The 20889-nt window shown below is 38.1% G+C and overlaps 2 long non-coding RNA genes and 1 pseudogene across 2 annotated transcripts; all 3 read right to left on the bottom strand.

Moving 5' to 3' along the window:
- Positions 1–7910: 7910 nt before the first annotated feature.
- Positions 7911–8028, bottom strand: LOC129883828 (5S ribosomal RNA; annotated as a pseudogene).
- Positions 8029–10893: 2865 nt separating this feature from the next.
- On the bottom strand, positions 10894–12042 carry LOC129881676 (uncharacterized). Its single transcript, XR_008765671.1, has 3 exons — positions 11970–12042; positions 11784–11879; positions 10894–11173 (listed from the first exon to the last, which is right to left on the bottom strand). It is a non-coding gene; the product is annotated as an uncharacterized LOC129881676 (long non-coding RNA).
- A 6093-nt stretch (positions 12043–18135) lies between these two features.
- On the bottom strand, positions 18136–19285 carry LOC129881675 (uncharacterized). The gene is made up of 3 exons (XR_008765670.1): positions 19213–19285; positions 19027–19122; positions 18136–18415 (listed from the first exon to the last, which is right to left on the bottom strand). It is a non-coding gene; the product is annotated as an uncharacterized LOC129881675 (long non-coding RNA).
- Between the last annotated feature and the right edge of the window lie 1604 nt (positions 19286–20889).

The raw sequence follows: 20889 nt of genomic DNA, 5'->3' as shown, positions 1-20889 counted from the left end.
TTTGGGAGGTGACGCCGGTCAGGCTACCTTAGATTCAAATGGGGTTTTGAGATTTGATGATCGCTCATGTGTTTCGAGATTTAGGGGTTTGATTCGGTTGATCCTTAGTGAGGTCCATGATTTCAGATAATCTATTTATCTTGGCACAACTAACATGTATCATAAACTGAGGTAGCATTACTGGTGGAGAGGTATGAAGAGAGACATCACAGACTATTTGTCTCATTGCTTGAGTTGTCTGCAGGTGAAGGCCGATCACTTGAGGCCTGGTGGTGAGTTTCAGAGATTATACATTCCTGAGTGGAAATGGGAGCGTATCACCATGAATTTCATTATGGGATTTCCTTACACCTCCAGAGGTATTGATAGTCTTTAGGTCATCACTGATCGATTGATCAAGTCAGCACATTTCCTTCTGGTTCATACCTCCTTCGATGCCGAGATTTTAGCCCGTATCTACATTCAGGAGGTGGTTCATCCTCATGGTATGTCTATTTTTATTATGTCAAACCGAGGCTCAAAGTTCACATCTAGCTTTTGGAGGACTTTTCAGGAGAAGTTAGGTACCCATATCGATCTTAGCACAACTTTTCAACTGCAGACTGATGGTCAGTCAGAGTGCACTATTTAGGTTCTTGAGGATATGTTACAGGCTTGTGTTCTGGGTCTATGGGGACCAGTTAGGTGTAGTTAGCTTTAGTTATTCCTTACACTCGTGTGCATCTCCTTATTTTCTATCTCTCTTTTATTTATCTCATATTCTATCTTTTCCTATTACTTTTACTTTTCAAGCTCAGTCGATCTATGATGCCTACTCGGTACCTGTTATTTTTGTACTCATGCTACATGCTATATCTGTTTTGATGATGCAGGTCTGAGCACTAGTTACCAGTGTTGATTCGGGCCAGTTGTAGTCTACGCCGGAGATAGGGTGAGCACTTGGTGTTTTGGGATCTCCCTGTATCTATCTGTATATATTTTGGATTGTCTTTTGCCTTTTAAGACAACTTTTATTTTCGTGGTCCACTTTTGTGAGTTGTATTAGTATTGTGTAGTAGCTCTATACTTGTGACTTTTAGGTTCTGAGAGAGATCTTATATTTTGCTGTATATAGTTATTTGTGTGCTTCCGCTATTCCTGTTGTTCCTATTATTATTTTTGATATTTTTTAGTTTCTACCCTTCATCTCATTACTCGCAGTTTTGGGATATGGATTATCTTACCAACTGGGGTTATAGTAGGTGTTATCATTACTGGAGAGGTAGGGTCATGAAAAATCTAAATTAAATATTTAATGGTTATGAATATGAAAGTATGACAGTTATAGATACTAAGAGTAACAATTGAAGAGGCAATTAAATTTCAGATATAAAGGTGAATATTTAAAGCAAATAAAAGAGAAAATAATAACTAAATGAAAGAGTACGAATTTCATAATACCAAATTAAAAAATAAACAAATATATACCACAAGATATACAAAAGTATTAAGCTTTCCTATCTGTTATTTTGTTTTACTAAAATTATGCATACAAGTTTCATTTATCACCTATCGAATTTATGGGATTTTATAATATTATAACATATTATTTGGGATTATGAATTTGAAAATGAAAAGAACTAATCGAGATTATTAAAAGTTATGAAGATGGGAAAGTCTGAGTTAAAGACACAAGATTAATGAATATTATTAGAATATATGTTAAGAAAATTAAGAGATGTGAGTTTTGGAAAGTTTTGAGTTTTGAAAGCTTAAGTTGTTAAATAGTGGTACTCGATGCCATTCAGAGTTTCGAGTCTTGAAATGGAATTTTGTTGATTTCATCAGCTATGGAAAGTGGAATTTGGTCTAGGAGAATTGACGAAATTAGTTTCGGATTAATATCGTGAATTTAAGGTCCTAAGTTGGAAATTGTTGAGTTTTTGAGTTTAAAATTGACTTTTGTCAACATTCGGAATTCAGATGTTCAGATTGAAATTCCAATGACTCCATTGGATTCCGGGATGATGTTAGGCCTAGGCAAAGTTTCAATGTATTTTCAGAAATTCTGAGGATATTTTGGTCTTTTTAATTCTTAACCAGTTTAGTTGCCTAAACAAATTTGGAGTCAAGGAGACCTCAAATTCGAATTCCAACGATTTCATCAAGTCTGGAACATCGAATTTAGTAAGATAGCATATATTGTTTGTGTGCACGGGATTCCAAACGAATCCTAAGGGTTCTATCCGTGAATTTGTGTTTGGTTAGGTTGTTATCATCTGATGTCTGGTGCACAACCCTTCACGTTCATGGAGGCTCGACCACGATCATAGAAGGTTAGGCCACCGACCTGCGCATTCGCTGAGGGTGATGGCCCTCCTACTCCTCATTCTCAGAGTGATGCTGAGATTTGCCTTTGTGTTCGCGAAGAAAGTTGCCCGTATTCGCAAAGGGTATTACATTATTGGACCTTAAGAGCTCGTGTGTGACAATTTCAAAGAAGATTATTGTGGAAAATCGATTGGATAAGCTATTTTATCATATATTCTCCGTTACCCATTAATTATACTTCAATTTTGACCTTAAATCAGTATTTTTTAAAGAAAGAATTGGTGTTTTGTTCAAAGAACTTGGGTTTGATGAAATGGAGATTATGAACTGATTTGAGCTCCATTTATGAAATGGTTTTTGCTAATCAGTTCCACAATTTTTGACAAACATTTTCGTACAATAATTTCCGGATTTAAACCTCATTTTCAGAATTGGATTTTTGAGCCTTTTTCACCCTTTTATCCGAATTTCATGTTCTTGGTGTCGTTAGACTCAATTTTTGATTATGAATCATTATTTAATTAGATTTTGGTAAGTTGTAGGCAATTTTAAAGGCAAAGACTCAAATACACTATTGATGGATTATCGATTAAGACAAATGAACTTCTAAAATCCCATAAATCTTATAGATTAGTTGTAGTTGCTTTCATATGTGTGTTTGAGAGTAATGGGAACAAGGTTTGGGAATGATTGTAAATTGTGCTTAATGAAAGATTGGAGTTAATAAATAGGCAATGTGTGCTATGATTGTAATAAAAAATGTGAAATCCTTGACTTGAACTTGATTTGAACTTGATGAAATGCTATGATAGCCTTAATGTGATAGTAAAATTGATAAAATTGTCATTTGCTCATTTTTGATTATGGGAACTGACTTGAAAATAGTTGCTCACCGATTGAACCTAATTATATGATAAATAGGTAATGAAATAGAGACTTGATAACTTATAATGATGTGAGTGATATATATATTGATGTTGATATATTGTTGGTAGTGTGACGTGAATCGCAATGATATGATTTGTGTTGTGAATTTGGACCTTATCATTTCTCATTATCTGTGTGAACATGCTTATTTGTATTTATTCTAGAATACTATGATGTGATCTGATTAGTATTTATGCTGATGAGACATGGTTTCGGCAATACCGATGGTAAATGGTTAGGTTGATTGATATTTATGCCGATGGAAAATGGTTTCAGCGATAATGATGAGAAATGGTTATGGAGATTGATACTTATGCCGTGGAAAATGGTTTCGGCGATGCCAATGGGAAATAATTTCGGCGATGTAATGACCCAACCCATAGGCGGTGACTGGGGTCCAACATGGACCCCTATATACGTAACTTTCAAATATAACTAAAATCCCAATAGGTCAAAACTTTTTCATGTTCATGTAGCCTCCTTCATTCGTATAGTATCATGAAAGAGACTGCAAGCCGACAAGGCTGCCATAACAAAAACATTCACAATGTGTCGTATAGGCACAACCAAAATAACCTCAGGAACAACCCACACATATATGTCTACACGCCTCTAAGAATAGCACGGTAACATATGGCGGGATAGGGCCCCTGCCGTACCCTGACTAAACAAAAATATATATGCATTGGAGGACTAGTACCAAAAAAACTAGGCTCTGAAATAGTAGAGCACCTCCAATCATAGGTGAGCAGAAATTTGGAGCTGGCGGATCTCTAAACTGAACATCTGTACCTGCGGGCATGAAACGCAGCCTCCCGAAGAAAGAGGGGTTAGTACGATACAGGTACTGAGTATATAAGCATACATTACTGAGATAACAACTAAAATAGAGATGCAAGAAATCAAGTATAGCATTTAATAGGGTACTGTACCTGCACCTCATAAAATAAATTCCTGTATACCAATATCACGTACCGTATCCGTCCTGCTCGGGGACTCAGTATCACAAATACATCATCTATCACGATAGGCATATGCACATTGTTAGCACTATGGAATGTACAGTTCGATCCATATATATAGCAAGCACATGCCGAGGAACAACGACCTGATCCATATATTATGTAATAATGCCGAGGAACAACGGCCTGATCCGTATATCTCATGATAATGTCGAGGTATAACGGCCCGATCCGTATCTTATATATTAGTGCCGAGGAATAACGGCCCAATCCGTAAACATATATATCATGTAATAATGCCGAGGTACGACGGCCCGATCCATATAATGCGTAATCTGTCGTGGAACGTACGATCCGATCCTTACATAGAAAAATGTGCCGAGGTACGTCCGGCCCGATCCATATATATATCATAATACATATACATGCACACAAAACTCTGTAACATATCAAACATCCCTTAGATATCATCATAAAGCATGTTCAACAGCCCCTAGGTATAGGAGCTTACACATCCCAACACTATTCAACCTATAGGAGGCTCAAGGGTCGTAGTTCAACTACTTTCAGGCCCTTATCATTCAAAAGTGGGTAAAGGTCATGAGTTACATCCAGAATCTATAAATGGGGCTATATCCAAATCCATGTCCTATAGAACCTTTAGTCTAGTCTTTCTCAAAGCAGGAAAAGACAAGCTTTACATGCACCACTTTCTATCACATGGAAGACTTGAAAAGTAATGACTCAACTTGTTACAGGAGTTCTAATCAGTAGGAAGTGAACAAGAGTCTTAAATCACCCTCAGAGTTTTAAGAGTGGAATAACTTCAAACTTTATATACACAATACTTACATCTAAGTCGTGCCAAAGGAAAGGAAGAATAACTTTACATACACTACTTCTCAGTATATAGAATACTTGAGGAATGGAAGCTTAACTACTTTAAGAGTCTTAACATTCAACTGTGAACATGAATTATGAATCATAAACCATGTTCAGAGATCATGAATAGAGTTATCCCAAGCTTCATACACATATCACTTGTCAGTTAGACCTAACACATGCCCAAAAGAAATAACAGACAGGCTTTACATATTTATACCAAAACATGCCAAAACAAGGAATAGTTTTACATACCTCTTATGAGTTACTCTTTATCCCGTTCGCCTCGTCGTCCTTTGAACCTATTCAACATGAAATTAATACGAATATCAACCACTCTTAACTTTCCAGCATCTTAGGTTGCACCTTAGAATTCATGGAACCTATTTCCTTGTTCGTCTCCTCAACTAGTTCTTTAATTAGTTAAGGCATTAACAAAAATTGGGCAGCACCTCCCCTATAAAGTACCCTATCCAAATTTCTAATTACATCCCTAATAACTACAGACAACAAACAACAAAACCCTGCTGCATATACATATATAACATGGCGACATCACGCAACACAAGCTCCAAATAACTTGCTGAAAATTACGACACCAAAATAGGGTTTCTAGTCTTTATTTCGCAAAGCCTTTATTTATACGAAATGAGGGGTCGTGTGGCTATTACAAGAAGCACCCACACCCCTTTTAGAACCCAATTAGTCCCTGCAAAAAAAAACCACACACCTGCAGAAGTACACCAGAAGCACAACACTTTACTTCGACGACAATTCAACTATAGCGATTCCAATTTAGTTTATTTCGAACGTCAAGCATCTCTATGATGTTTTCACATTTCCATCCAGTTAAACCACATATAATGCACTTCTTAACAATACCATAAAATCCAAATTAAGATTAGAAACCTTACCTTACCCTAAACTCGTCAAACTCGCCAAAATTATCAAAACGCGAATTCTGGATAGCCCACTGTCTTGTATTGGCGGTTAGTTTCGAAGGGGTAATTGAGGGAAAAAGGATTTGTGTCCTCAATGAAAGTTATAGACATGTGTTTTAGGGTCGTAAACAATTTCTAATCACCCTACAGAATTTTTGTACAAAACCATATGCCCCAAATACTAACAGCAGTCCTTGTAGAATTTTTAAAATAAACCCTGGGCAGCACCTCACCTACACTTACTCATCCTTTTTAGAGAATATAAAAGCAAAACTGGGTTTTATTGTCTAAATGAAAGTTATATCCCTATGAAATATCTTTCCAAAAAATCTTGAATCACTTGAAACGAATCCTTACACAAGAAGTTATACTTGTATTACTAACAGCAGTTTAATTCAAAAATGGGTCTGTTCCCTAGCGCTTTCTCTTTAAGCTTCTTTTAGTTTTCCAAGTGTAGAACTGAAAATATGGTTCCGTAGGAATAGTAATATACATATATACACCTCCACATAGTTGAGCAACACCGTAGATAATTAATTGATGGAAAAAAATTGGAGACTTACCTCCTTTTAGGTGCTGCCGTAGCTCCTCTCTTCTACCTCTTAACCTTTCTCTCAATTTTTAAGTGTAGCAAAGGATGAACAATGAAGTTCCTAGTCATACATATATATATATATATATATATGCCTTTTTGGAGAGTGACACGTGGTAGCCCCTAAGGGTGAAATGTGTCACACCCTTAGGCAGCCACGTCACCTCATGCAACCAATCACATGCTGCCACGTGGCAATGTAGGACCCACCTTAAGTAGGTGTGTCACATACTTGGTCCAAGTAGGTGCATCACCTACTTAGTCAAAGTAAGTGCATCACCTGCTTGCTTTCGAGTAGGTGTTACGCCTCCTTCCGCCTGTCCCGTGGGTTCGTAATCTCATCTTACTTTAGAAGCCTATGTAATCCTTGGTACGTAAGCTCAACATGTACTCCAATGGCTTAATTATGTAAGTGGTCCAATTTGGTAGCTTACGTAAGTAAGTCGAGTCTTACGACTTGTTATTTTGGCCTCCAATTCGTTTCAAATCCTTATATACCTATTTCCAACCTTCACTCTTAAGGGGCATCACGTCCTCCCTTCCTTAGAGTTATTTAATTATGTTATAGATAATCTGGGTCATGGGACAACTTTGAAGAAGCTTAAGAAGACATTCTGAAGTATAAAGGTACGGGGTATAACATTCTTCCCCCCTTTAGAACATTCGTCCTCGAATGTAAACCAAAACCTTCCTCCAGACCTTATACCGATTATATGGAGAGGTCCTCTATCCCGTTGCCATAACATATACTTTCATCGAGCAATCAATATCAGAGTTCCAAAGGTTACGATTACCTGTAGGCATAGGGAACATGTGATATTTCTTTTTCATTTCTTTTTTCCAGTTCTCTTACCACACATCATATTGCACCCTTTACACGAACATGTGTAGGAGCTTAAAGTAGCTCAGAAAATGCCTTAGCATTGCCATACTAGTCTGCGCGTAAACCTATATCATTCCTTACTTCCTTCATCCAATGTTAAGGCTCTACTATAGCTTTTGTCCTTAGTACTGATTGTACCTTAAAGGTTTTGCTTCAAACCATCTTATACCTTCCCTTAATGTATTCGAGTATGGCAGTTACATGGCTACTACCGACTTCTTTTATCAGGTAATCACCTGGTTTTACTCTTGGCATACCTCCATTCGTAGGTTGCATCAATTCTTTTGCAAAGCTATATCCCCTATCCCAAAAGGTCTTATCATCTTTGACGGTGGAATCACATATCCACAATACCTCTTTACACCACAATGCCATGCAAGGACAACGTATACATACATCCATATTATCTCATGTCACAGCCGTATAGGGCTTTCCAGGAAGTTACCCATCCTAGTACCACTCTCGCCCAAGCACGCTTAACTTTGGAGTTCTGAAGGGATCAAGTGCGTTAGTGCTGGTATGATTGCATCCTGCCCCATGGGGTGCATAGCTACCGAAGAAGACGATAACCTAGCAGCTGATCCGGTAGGCCAAGCTACACCTCCCAAGTTACCCTTATATCCTCATTACACGGACCATATCCTATCTTCAGCCACTTTCTCACTAGGCTTTACTTATTCTCATAACGATCCTCGTTATATTCATATCACATCCTATTCATATTCTATCCTATAGTATAACACTTCTTAACCTTTTTCACGATCCTTACTATGGGTTACTTACCCTTCTTAGTTAGTCTTATCCCTGTGTATCAATTCCGTCGGTGACCCAATATATCGTTCTATCCAGAACTACCGGTCTTCTCTACATCATTTTCCTAGGGTCATAAGTCTTTTCCAGCTTCGGTTTACTATATCAATCCTGACCTCCTAGTTTATATTGCCATTAATTTAGCAATTAACTTATTTATCAAGGTTAGCCATACTCGTGGTCTATCCAAATTTCATCATTATTGTGGGCACGACCTTTAAAGACACACCACAGCCATATATCTCATTCTCTTTTTATATCTAGGAAAATTTGGGTGGAGTTTTCTTTGTATTTCTCCCTATCTCAACCCCTGCATGCAGGAAATGCCAACAGTGCCTTACAGGGCACGCATATATATATTCAGATCATATCATACCGTAGCCACACAAGGCACACATATATATTCATATCATCTCAAATTGCGGCCACACAGGGCGACCACAATTAATAGTATGGAAAGGGACTTACCTCATATGTCCACTCGAACTGCACTTGTTACACTTTCTTGTATACTTTCCCTTTCATTTTTCAACTTTATATATCAATCGTATTGCAACACCTTACCTGACATAGGTCCTTCGTGCCTTTACTTACCTGCATGCTTCGTAACATCTAATATTATCAGTCATCTCCTTTTATCGATATTGTCCTTCTGCTGAAATAACCAGTTAGTATGAGGAATTTCATTCCCTAAGACTCGACTCTATCGCACGATCATAGTTATGAAAGAAAAGTAGCATCCTAAAAGTCCTGTATCCTCCTGTCTATAGATGTGGTGCACAACACACCGATAAACAAGACTCTACTAGACACGGTCTGTAGATACTCCAAGGACGAACTGCTCTGATACCACTTCTGTCAGGACCCAACCCTATAGGCCCTGACTGGGGTCCAACCTGGACCCCCGTAGACGTAACTTTCAAATATAACTAAAATCCCAATAGGTCAAAACTTTTTCATGTTCATGTAGCCTCCTTCATTCGTATCGTATCATGAAAGAGAATGTAAGCCAACAAGGCTGCCATAACAAAAGCATTCACAATGTGCCGTATAGGCACAACCGAAATAACCTCATGAACAACAAACACATACATGTCTACAGGCCTCTAAGAATAGCACGGTAACATATGGCGGGATAGGGCCCCCGCCGTACCCTGACTAAATAAAAATATATATACATCGGAGGACTAGTACCAAAAAAACTAGGCTCCGAAATAGTGGAGTACCTCCAATCATAGGTGAGCTGAAATTTGGAGCTGGCGGATCTCTGAACTGAACATTTGTACCTGCGGGCATGAAACGCAGCCCCACGAAGAAAGAGGGGTCAATACGATACATGTACTGAGTATATAAGCATACATTACTAAGATAACAACTGAAACAGGGATGCAGGAAATCAAGTATAGCATTTTGTCACGACCCAACTCCGTAGGCCGTGACTAGTGCCCTAATTGGGCACCCATACGTACCCTTAGCCCCACTTAGTACATTAATTGAATAAACATAGGTAATGATCAGAAAGGATCTCTAAATAGATCACAAAATAGATATAACGCACGAGGGCCAATAGGCCATAACAAAACACACAAAACCCAAAACATATATACAAAACCCACATATCATGTCTACAGACCTCTACAGACTGATATCCTAGTCATATGACGGGACAGGGCCCCGCCGTACCCTGCACAACATATATATATATATATATATATAACAGAAGGTGTCAGTACCAAAATAGAACTCCGAACAAAGGAGCACTGTCGACCAACATGGTGGATGTCCTAAGCGAGCGGATCAGCAAACCAATCATGTGTACCTGCGGGCATGTAACGCAGCCCCCGAAGAAAGGGGGTCAGTACGAAAAATGTACTGAGTATGTAAAGCATGGACTGAAATCAGTAAAGTCATTACCAGAGCAAAATGTACAAAAATGAGCAAAATATCCAAAAATATCAAATGTTTATCAAACCCCATATACTGGATTGTAATAAGTAAAGTCATTACCGCAGTAGAATGTACAAAACTGAGCAAAATGTCCGGAGATATCAAATGCTGATCAAAACCTCAGATAATGTATGCAGAAAAACATATGCCATATCCGGCCCAATTATGGGACTCGGTGAACAGAGTGTGGTCGCCCTCCCATCATCGGCGCCACGGCACAGCATAACACCAGAGTAGGGAATATCTCCGTAACAAATCATATCATATCAGATGGCCATATCAAATCATATCATAGCATATCATATCACAAACATATATGTACATGGCACAGCATAACTCCGTGGCATAATATTTACCACCCCATGGTACATGTCATACCTGCCCCCTCACGTCGGGACACGGCGAATAATGCAGAGAAATACGCACGAAAACAAAACACGGCCCGGGCTCGGTGAAGGAAGCATTGGGGCATCCACGAGTGGAGTAGTGGGAAACTAATGCAATTTAAATCATATTTGAGACTCGATGGAATAATCAGAACGAGCTATCATTTAAAAATCGAGACAAGAGTCATGTCAAGTACCTTTCAAAAGTTACCCTGGATTATATCAAAATAAATCTTCTAGAATCATATAGACGTATCGAAGCATAATAAAATACCTTTTGGAAATCAAGGAATTGTCCATCCTAATGGCTCTAGGAATAGGAACCTCTTTGAAATTATATAAAAGTCATATTTTTGTTTCATAAATACCATACCAAAACAAATATTAGCTTTACATACTTATGTCAAAACATGAAAATCGAAAGAATATGCTTTACATACTTATAACAAATACATGCCAAAAGAAAGAAAGGTTCGCTTTACATACCTCTTACGGATTACTCTTAACTATGCTCGCCTCGTCGTCTCTTGAACCTATTTAACATGAAATTAATACTAAGGTTAATAAACTTTCACTTTCCAACTCTACACCCAAGTAGCCATAGGAATCATTTCCTTATCTATGTCTCCTGACTAGTTTATTATTAGCTCCGAATCTACCGAAAATCGGGCAGCATCTCCCCTGTAAATTGAACATCCCCGAGTTTTCAACTCGGCCACCATGTCAACAACAATACCAACAACAACAGCCAGCAGCATGTATATAAGGAAATCACTTCAACTTTACACAATACAATCTCTATACAACTCATTCCAAACTACGGTACCAAAATAGAGTTTTTAACCTTTATTTCGTAAAATATGTAGTCATACTAAACGGAGGGTTGTGTGGCTGCAACCAGCAGCAACCACATCCATTTTAGAGTACTTTACAGCCCTGCAACACGCAATTAAACCACCACCAAACTGCAGCACCACAACAACAACACACTACGCGACTTCGATTTAACTACTACGACTTCCATTTAGTTTGTTTCCAACGTCAAACATCCTTATACATTTTTTCCACTTCCAGCATATTTTAAGACATGTAATATACTTCATAACATCATCATAAGGTCCAGTTCAAAACAGAAAACGTTACCTTTCCCGAAATTCACCAAAACTCGCCAAAACTTGCCTCGGAATTTCCTTTAGCGCAGCTGAAACTTAGGGACTGTTTGGTAACGTTTTGGGCTGCCTAAAACCATAACATTTCATTACTAACATCTTCATAACATCATGGTATATCTCATATAATTAATTCTTGGAACGGAATCGGAGAACTTACCTTTTTCTCCTCCCAAAATCGTAGCTCTTTCCTTGTTTCTAGCCTAATTTCTCTTCTCTTCTCTTGTTTCTTCCTCTTGTTATTTCGGTTTCCCTTGCCTTGAACACTCTAGATGAGTGTAGAAATTAATGAGTCATAAGACTCATATATATATATACAACATTAGGGGTGACACATGTCAAGGTTTCATTGGTCCAACACACCCCTTTTCTCCAATCATGGGCTGCCATGTGGCATGTGGGGTCCCACATGAGTCTTCTTGAAGACTTTGTGAAATTCCCATTTTACCCCTAGCCTTTCACAATATTACCATAGGCCACTTTGCGAATTTTCCTTTTTGCCCTTTGCCATTTCCAATATTTCCACACTATTAATGATCATAAATAATATTCATATCCAACTTGTATATTAAATAAATTTTGGAAGATGTTCATTTCCTTAACTTTACCACGGCTATCTTAAAACATCCAACCGTATAAAACACGGGATATAACATCCTCCATGAGAAATTCCAAATTTTGCCCCTTACATTTTCTAATATTTCCAAGTTGAAATTCCAATTTAGTCATAAGAATTTTGTATCCAACAAGATCAACCATAGCGTTTCCCTTGACTTATTACCGTTATCCCGAAATGCCCTAATGTGCAAAATACGGGTTATAACATTCTTCCCCCCTTTTGAACATTCGTCCTCGAATGTTGAACTAACCTCATATGGTGTCTTCATACTTCAGGAGGGTTCCTCTTATTGTTGTCCTTTTAAGTATGCCCATTACCTATCCCTTCTTTCATATTTTTTTTAAGCTGCCGAGAAGCGTACGCTATAACTTGGTCGTGCTGCATCAAGACACAACCTATTCTTACACCCGAAGCATCACAATAAATAACATACCCATATGGTACCTCTGGAAGAGTTAAATCTGGAGTTGTAGTCAAATTCTCTTTCAATAACTTAAAGGTTCGTTGACAGGCACGAGTCCACTGGAATTTGACTCCCTTCTGAGTTAATCTTGACAGTAATGCTGAAATTGAAGCAAATTTCTCTACAAATAACCTATAATAACTTGTTAATCCCAAGAAGCTGCGTACCTCTGTAGGTGTCGTCGGCTTAAGCCAGTTCTTTACGGCCTCGATCTTCAGTGTATCTACCCGAATACCATCAGCCCCAACAATATATCCTAGAAGTTCCATAGAACTCAACCAAAATTCACATTTGGAAAATTTAGCATATAGCTTCTGGTGTCAGAGTACTACAAGTACCGCTCTCAGATAATTTGTATGCTCTGCTTCTGACCGAGAATAAATCAGAATATCATCAATAAATATAATCATGAACATATCCAAGAATGGTCTAAATACCCGATTTATCAGGTCTATGAATACCGCTGGAGCATTTGTCAGGCCAAAAGACCTCACTTTGAACTCGTAATGGCCATATTGGGTCCGGAATGCTGTCTTTGGTATATCTGATTCTCTTACCTACACCTGATGATAACCTGATCGCAAGTCTATTTTTGAAAACCACTTAGCACCCTCCAACTGATTAAATAAATCATCAATCCTGGGAAGGGGGTGTTTATTCTTTATGGTTACCTTATTCACCTGCCTGTAATCAATACACATCTGCAGTGACCCATCTTTATTTTACACAAATAATATCGGGCTCCCCAAGGTGAAGTACTCGGTCTGATGAAGCCTTTTTCTAGTAAGTCTTTTAATTGCTCCTTCAGCTCTTTTAATTCTGCAGATGCCATTCTGTATGGAGGAATATATATCATATGGGTATCTAGAAGCACATCTACAGTAAAGTCTATCTCTCGTTTGGGAGGAAGGCCTGGAAGCTCGTCTGGGTATATATATGAGAATTCATTAACTACGGGAACTGACTGAAGGGTTGGCGCTTCCGCTTCCAAATACTATATGCGAACTAGGTGATAAACATAACCTTTTCTGATCATTTTTCTCTCCTTAAGTTAGGAAATAAACTTCCCTCTCGAGGATGCTGTATTAACTGCCCATTCCATCACTGGTTTTCCTAAGAATTGAAAATATACTCAAACTACTAGGTCTTACACGAGTCCTCATTCCCCGTTATGGGTTTCATTTTTTTTTGGTACTTGAGAATATTGTGATCCCTCTTTGGCCTAATATAATATGGTCTCGCGCCTTGCCGGTGATTTCTCTCGGGAGTTTCACTTACTGAGGTTTCCTTACTTTTCACCTCCTTCTAATAGTTTGATCTCTTTTTTTTCTATCTACTTACCCTCTTTATTTCCCAAATATCGCTCTACTAAAATCTCCAATTTAACCTACAGTCAAATAATAGTAGAGTACGTTGCAATAGTTGTACCTTTTATTCTTATTGTCGCTCGATCTTTGGTACCCTAGCGTGATTAATACCTTTCTTATTGTGACACCAGTTGTTGGAACTCACATGTCCACCGATATAATCGTACGTCAGACATTTTACACATTCATATATATATATATATACAAATATATATATTCACTATCAACTAGACTACAAAATAGCTCCAAACGTTGTTCAAGTATATCGTTGTTCTAGAGCTGTGACGCACTTGTTGTCTCTTCACCAACGTAGTCTACTTCGTATTACGCGGCCTCTTAAGGTTTCCAGCCATTCCATAAACTCTAATTTTCCCTTAAGTTACTCTAGCCTCTCATTTGTGTCTTACGTCTGAATATATAGAATTCTTTCATACTTCTCAGGGGGTCACCCATCCTAAAATTGCTCCCGCCTGAGCACGCTTAACCTCATAACTTTGATGGAATTGGGTACGTTAATGTTGATATAATCGTGTCCATTTCCTCGTTTTACCTTTATTACATTATTGGGAGTGAGTCGAGATCTTAAAGATTCTGAGACAATTTCGTAACACATCCATCTTTTACAATTACTGTTTTACCCTTTTTGATCCTCAATCTTTACTTTTTGCTTTTGTGCGTGACTATCTTTCGTCTTGAACTACCAGATTCCCGAGGGTAGTGATCGCACCATCCATCAAGGTCTCTACCAATGATTTTTCACACGGTCTCAGATACCACAGCTTATATCTATATATTATTAGCCTCGAGATCCATCCATCTGTTATAGGATCTCGTTTGGAGTGTAAGCGTTCCCATATACATATGATAGCATCAGTTGATTTTCTCTTACGCTTGTATTTCTCTTGTCCACTTCCCCCCTTTAGGGTGTACCCATGTCATCCTCTGTTCATTTTCAACTATTCATGCGCAAATGATTCTATTTTAATATATTTAACATACCGCACCATGTCTACACCTTCTATTAGAACATCTATACTTTATGTTGCCTCTATAAGAAACCTTAGTACAATCATGGGTTGCTTAGTATTCTCGATGAATATTACACAATCTAGTCCAAGTACTTGTACTCGAGTCATATAACTAATGTAGTAGTTTAGTCGAAGCTACATTCAATTCATCCCAATCAGTACGTCACTAGTGCTTATGGTCGTGTCCGATTCTCCATTCGGGGCACTTATACTCTAATGACACATGTTTCACATTTTGTTATCACAGTTTTTCCCAATGGGTACTACTTGTTCCTTTAATAATTTCATAATGCCTCGGTTGTTTTGTAATTTCTGTTCTTTCTCCTCTAGGTATCCCACTATTTTCCAATATAGAGGTACATATATATAATACCCTTTTCTGCCTCATGAGCTTTCATCCTTATCATGTACCCTATACTAACTCCTAATCTTACTCACGACCATATCTTGTAGTTGCTTCCTTACTAAGCTTTACTTATTTCCATAACGATTCTCGTATATTCACAGTATACCCTACTCGTATAACACTTCTTCACCTTCCTCACAATTCTTGCTACAGGTTAATTCTAGTTGGTGAGGCAAACGTATTCAACCTTTGTCTAAATCATCCCTCCGTATCGCAGGCCCTAATGAATCACCCCAGCATTTTTCCACCACATGAAACACGTGACCTTGAATCGCCTACAAATTTATGTTTTTCCATTCACAGGTTACACCTGCAATTAGTCCACTAGGAACTGATAAGATGTCCCCATACAACATTTTCCCAACCTCCACCAGAGAGGAACTAATATCCACTAAGCATCAGAGTACTTCCTAGTACTTGACTCACATGGTCTTGAGTCGTGAACAATTTTTTCTAGTCCTCAAATAACAGCTGAGGGTTTTGTACTTTCTAGCAAGAATGAAACTCAATCGCTGGACACTTTTCCTTCCAACCGAAATTCTCTTTCGAATTATGATTCTTCAGGTAAAAATGATACTCCTTTTACCGACAACATAGAGGGAACCTCTTTCAGTTTTAGTCCAACGTTATAAATTTTACCCTATCGGTATCAACTTCTAAGACATCTTCTAAACGTATGTCTTAGTCTCTTCCTTGCTTTTGTTCCATTCTCAAAAAAAAATAATTTGGAATAGTTTTCCTCTGTATTTTGTACTATCTCAAAACCTACACGCAGAAGATAGCAGCAATGTCTCACAGGGCCAACATATACATTTTTTTATATCACCTTATATCACAGTCACACAGAGCTTTCAATATCAATAACCATATGGAAATAATGGACTTACCTCATGTGTCTACCTCAAACTGCATTTATTGCACTTTCCTATCTACTTTCCTTTAATTTTTCAACTTTACATTTCAAGCTCAACACCTTACTCAACATATCGCTTTCATACCTTTACTTACCCGTATACTATGTAGCTCCCAATATCATCCATCGCATTCCTCTATCGATATCGTTCCTTAGCTGAAATCAAATGTTAGAAAAAGGAATTTCATGTCCTATGGATGGGCTCTATCGCACGATCTTAGATATGAAAGAAAGGTAACATCCTAAATGCCCTGTAGCCTCCTGCTTATAGATGTGGCGCGCAACACACCGATAAACAAGACTCTACAAGACACGGTCTGTAGACATTCCGAGGAAGGACCGCTCTGATACCACTTCTGTCACGACCCAACTCCGTAGGCCGTGACTAGTGCCCTAATTGGGCACCCATACGTACCCTTAGCCCCACTTAGTACATTAATTGAATAAACATAGGTAATGATCAGAAAGGATCTCTAAATAGATCACAAAATAGATATAACGCACGAGGGCCAATAGGCCATAACAAAACACACAAAACCCAAAACATATATACAAAACCCACATATCATGTCTACAGACCTCTACAGACTGATATCCTAGTCATATGACGGGACAGGGCCCCGCCGTACCCTGCACAACATATATATATATATATATATAATAGAAGGTGTCAGTACCAAAATAGAACTCCGAACAAAGGAGCACTGTCGACCAACATGGTGGATGTCCTAAGCGAGCGGATCAGCAAACCAATCATGTGTACCTGCGGGCATGTAACGCAGCCCCCGAAGAAAGGGGGTCAGTACGAAAAATGTACTGAGTATGTAAAGCATGGACTGAAATCAGTAAAGTCATTACCAGAGCAAAATGTACAAAAATGAGCAAAATATCCAAAAATATCAAATGTTTATCAAACCCCATATACTGGATTGTAATAAGTAAAGTCATTACCGCAGTAGAATGTACAAAACTGAGCAAAATGTCCGGAGATATCAAATGCTGATCAAAACCTCAGATAATGTATGCAGAAAAACATATGCCATATCCGGCCCCATTATGGGACTCGGTGAACAGAGTGTGGTCGCCCTCCCATCATCGGCGCCACGGCACAGCATAACACCAGAGTAGGGAATATCTCCGTAACAAATCATATCATATCAGATGGCCATATCAAATCATATCATAGCATATCATATCACAAACATATATGTACATGGCACAGCATAACTCCGTGGCATAATATTTACCACCCCATGGTACATGTCATACCTGCCCCCTCACGTCGGGACACGGCGAATAATGCAGAGAAATACGCACGAAAACAAAACACGGCCCGGGCTCGGTGAAGGAAGCATTGGGGCATCCACGAGTGGAGTAGTGGGAAACTAATGCAATTTAAATCATATTTGAGACTCGATGGAATAATCAGAACGAGCTATCATTTAAAAATCGAGACAAGAGTCATGTCAAGTACCTTTCAAAAGTTACCCTGGATTATATCAAAATAAATCTTCTAGAATCATATAGACGTATCGAAGCATAATAAAATACCTTTTGGAAATCAAGGAATTGTCCATCCTAATGGCTCTAGGAATAGGAACCTCTTTGAAATTATATAAAAGTCATATTTTTGTTTCATAAATACCATACCAAAACAAATATTAGCTTTACATACTTATGTCAAAACATGAAAATCGAAAGAATATGCTTTACATACTTATAACAAATACATGCCAAAAGAAAGAAAGGTTCGCTTTACATACCTCTTACGGATTACTCTTAACTATGCTCGCCTCGTCGTCTCTTGAACCTATTTAACATGAAATTAATACTAAGGTTAATAAACTTTCACTTTCCAACTCTACACCCAAGTAGCCATAGGAATCATTTCCTTATCTATGTCTCCTGACTAGTTTATTATTAGCTCCGAATCTACCGAAAATCGGGCAGCATCTCCCCTGTAAATTGAACATCCCCGAGTTTTCAACTCGGCCACCATGTCAACAACAATACCAACAACAACAGCCAGAAGCATGTATATAAGGAAATCACTTCAACTTTACACAATACAATCTCTATACAACTCATTCCAAACTACGGTACCAAAATAGAGTTTTTAACCTTTATTTCGTAAAATATGTAGTCATACTAAACGGAGGGTTGTGTGGCTGCAACCAGCAGCAACCACATCCATTTTAGAGTACTTTACAGACCTGCAACACGCAATTAAACCACCACCAAACTGCAGCACCACAACAACAACACACTACGCGACTTCGATTTAACTACTACGACTTCCATTTAGTTTGTTTCCAACGTCAAACATCCTTATACATTTTTTTCCACTTCCAGCATATTTTAAGACATGTAATATACTTCATAACATCATCATAAGGTCCAGTTCAAAACAGAAAACGTTACCTTTCCCGAAATTCACCAAAACTCGCCAAAACTTGCCTCGGAATTTCCTTTAGCGCAGCTGAAACTTAGGGACTGTTTGGTAACGTTTTGGGCTGCCTAAAACCATAAAATTTCATTACTAACATCTTCATAACATCATGGTATATCTCATATAATTAATTCTTGGAACGGAATCGGAGAACTTACCTTTTTCTCCTCCCAAAATCGTAGCTCTTTCCTTGTTTCTAGCCTAATTTCTCTTCTCTTCTCTTGTTTCTTCCTCTTGTTATTTCGGTTTCCCTTGCCTTGAACACTCTAGATGAGTGTAGAAATTAATGAGTCATAAGACTCATATATATATATACAACATTAGGGGTGACACATGTCAAGGTTTCATTGGTCCAACACACCCCTTTTCTCCAATCATGGGCTGCCATGTGGCATGTGGGGTCCCACATGAGTCTTCTTGAAGACTTTGTGAAATTCCCATTTTACCCCTAGCCTTTCACAATATTACCATAGGCCACTTTGCGAATTTTCCTTTTTGCCCTTTGCCATTTCCAATATTTCCACACTATTAATGATCATAAATAATATTCATATCCAACTTGTATATTAAATAAATTTTGGAAGATGTTCATTTCCTTAACTTTACCACGGCTATCTTAAAATATCCAACCGTATAAAACACGGGATATAACATCCTCCATGAGAAATTCCAAATTTTGCCCCTTACATTTTCTAATATTTCCAAGTTGAAATTCCAATTTAGTCATAAGAATTTTGTATCCAACAAGATCAACCATAGAGTTTCCCTTGACTTATTACCGTTATCCCGAAATGCCCTAATGTGCAAAATACGGGTTATAACACATTTAATAGGGTACTGTACCTGCACCTCATAAAATAAATTCCTATATACCAATATCACGTACCGTATCTATCCCGTTCGGGGACTCAGTATCACAAATACATCATCTATTATGATAGGCATATGCAAATTGTTAGCACTGTGGAATGTATAGCCCGATCCATATATATAGCAAGCACATACTGAGGAACGATGGTCTGATCCATATATCGTGTAATAATACTGAGGAACGACGGCCTGATCCGTATATCTCATGATAATGCCGATGTATAACAGCCTGATCCGTATCTTATATATTAGTGCTGAGGAACGATGGCCCAATCCGTAAACATGTATATCATATAATAATGCCGAGGTATGATGGCCCGATCCATATAAGGCATAATCTGTCGTGGAACGTATGATCCGATCCTTACATAGCAAAATGTGTCGAGGTACATCCATCCTGATCCATATATATATCATAATGCATATACGTGCACGCAAAACTCTGTAACATATCAAACATCCCTTAGATATCATCATAAAGCATGTTCAAGAGCCCTTAGGTGTAGGAGCTTACACATCCCAACACTATTCAACCTATAGGAGGCTCAAGGGTCGTAGTTCAACTACTTCCAGGCCCTTATCATTCAAAAGTGGGTACAAGTCATGAGTTACATCCAAAAACTATAAATGGGGCTATATCCAAATCCATGTCCTATAGAACCTTTAGTCTAGTCTTTCTCGAAGCAGGAAAAGACAAGCTTTACATGCACCACTTCCTATCACATGGAAGACTTGAACAGTAATGACTCAACTTGTTATAGGAGTTCTAATCAGTAGGAAGTGAACAAGAGTCTTAACTCACCCTCAGAGTTTTAAGAGTGGAATAACTTCAAACATCATATACACAATACTTAAATCTAAGTCATGCCAAAGGAGAGGAAGAATAACTTTACATACACTACTTCTCAGTATATAGAATACTTGAGGAATGGAAGCTTAACTACTTTAAGAGTCTTAACATTCAA

Source organism: Solanum dulcamara, chromosome 3, assembly GCF_947179165.1.
Source record: "Solanum dulcamara chromosome 3, daSolDulc1.2, whole genome shotgun sequence".
In the NCBI taxonomy this organism is placed as follows: domain Eukaryota; kingdom Viridiplantae; phylum Streptophyta; class Magnoliopsida; order Solanales; family Solanaceae; genus Solanum; species Solanum dulcamara.
This window is presented reverse-complemented; position numbering and strand designations above follow the sequence as displayed.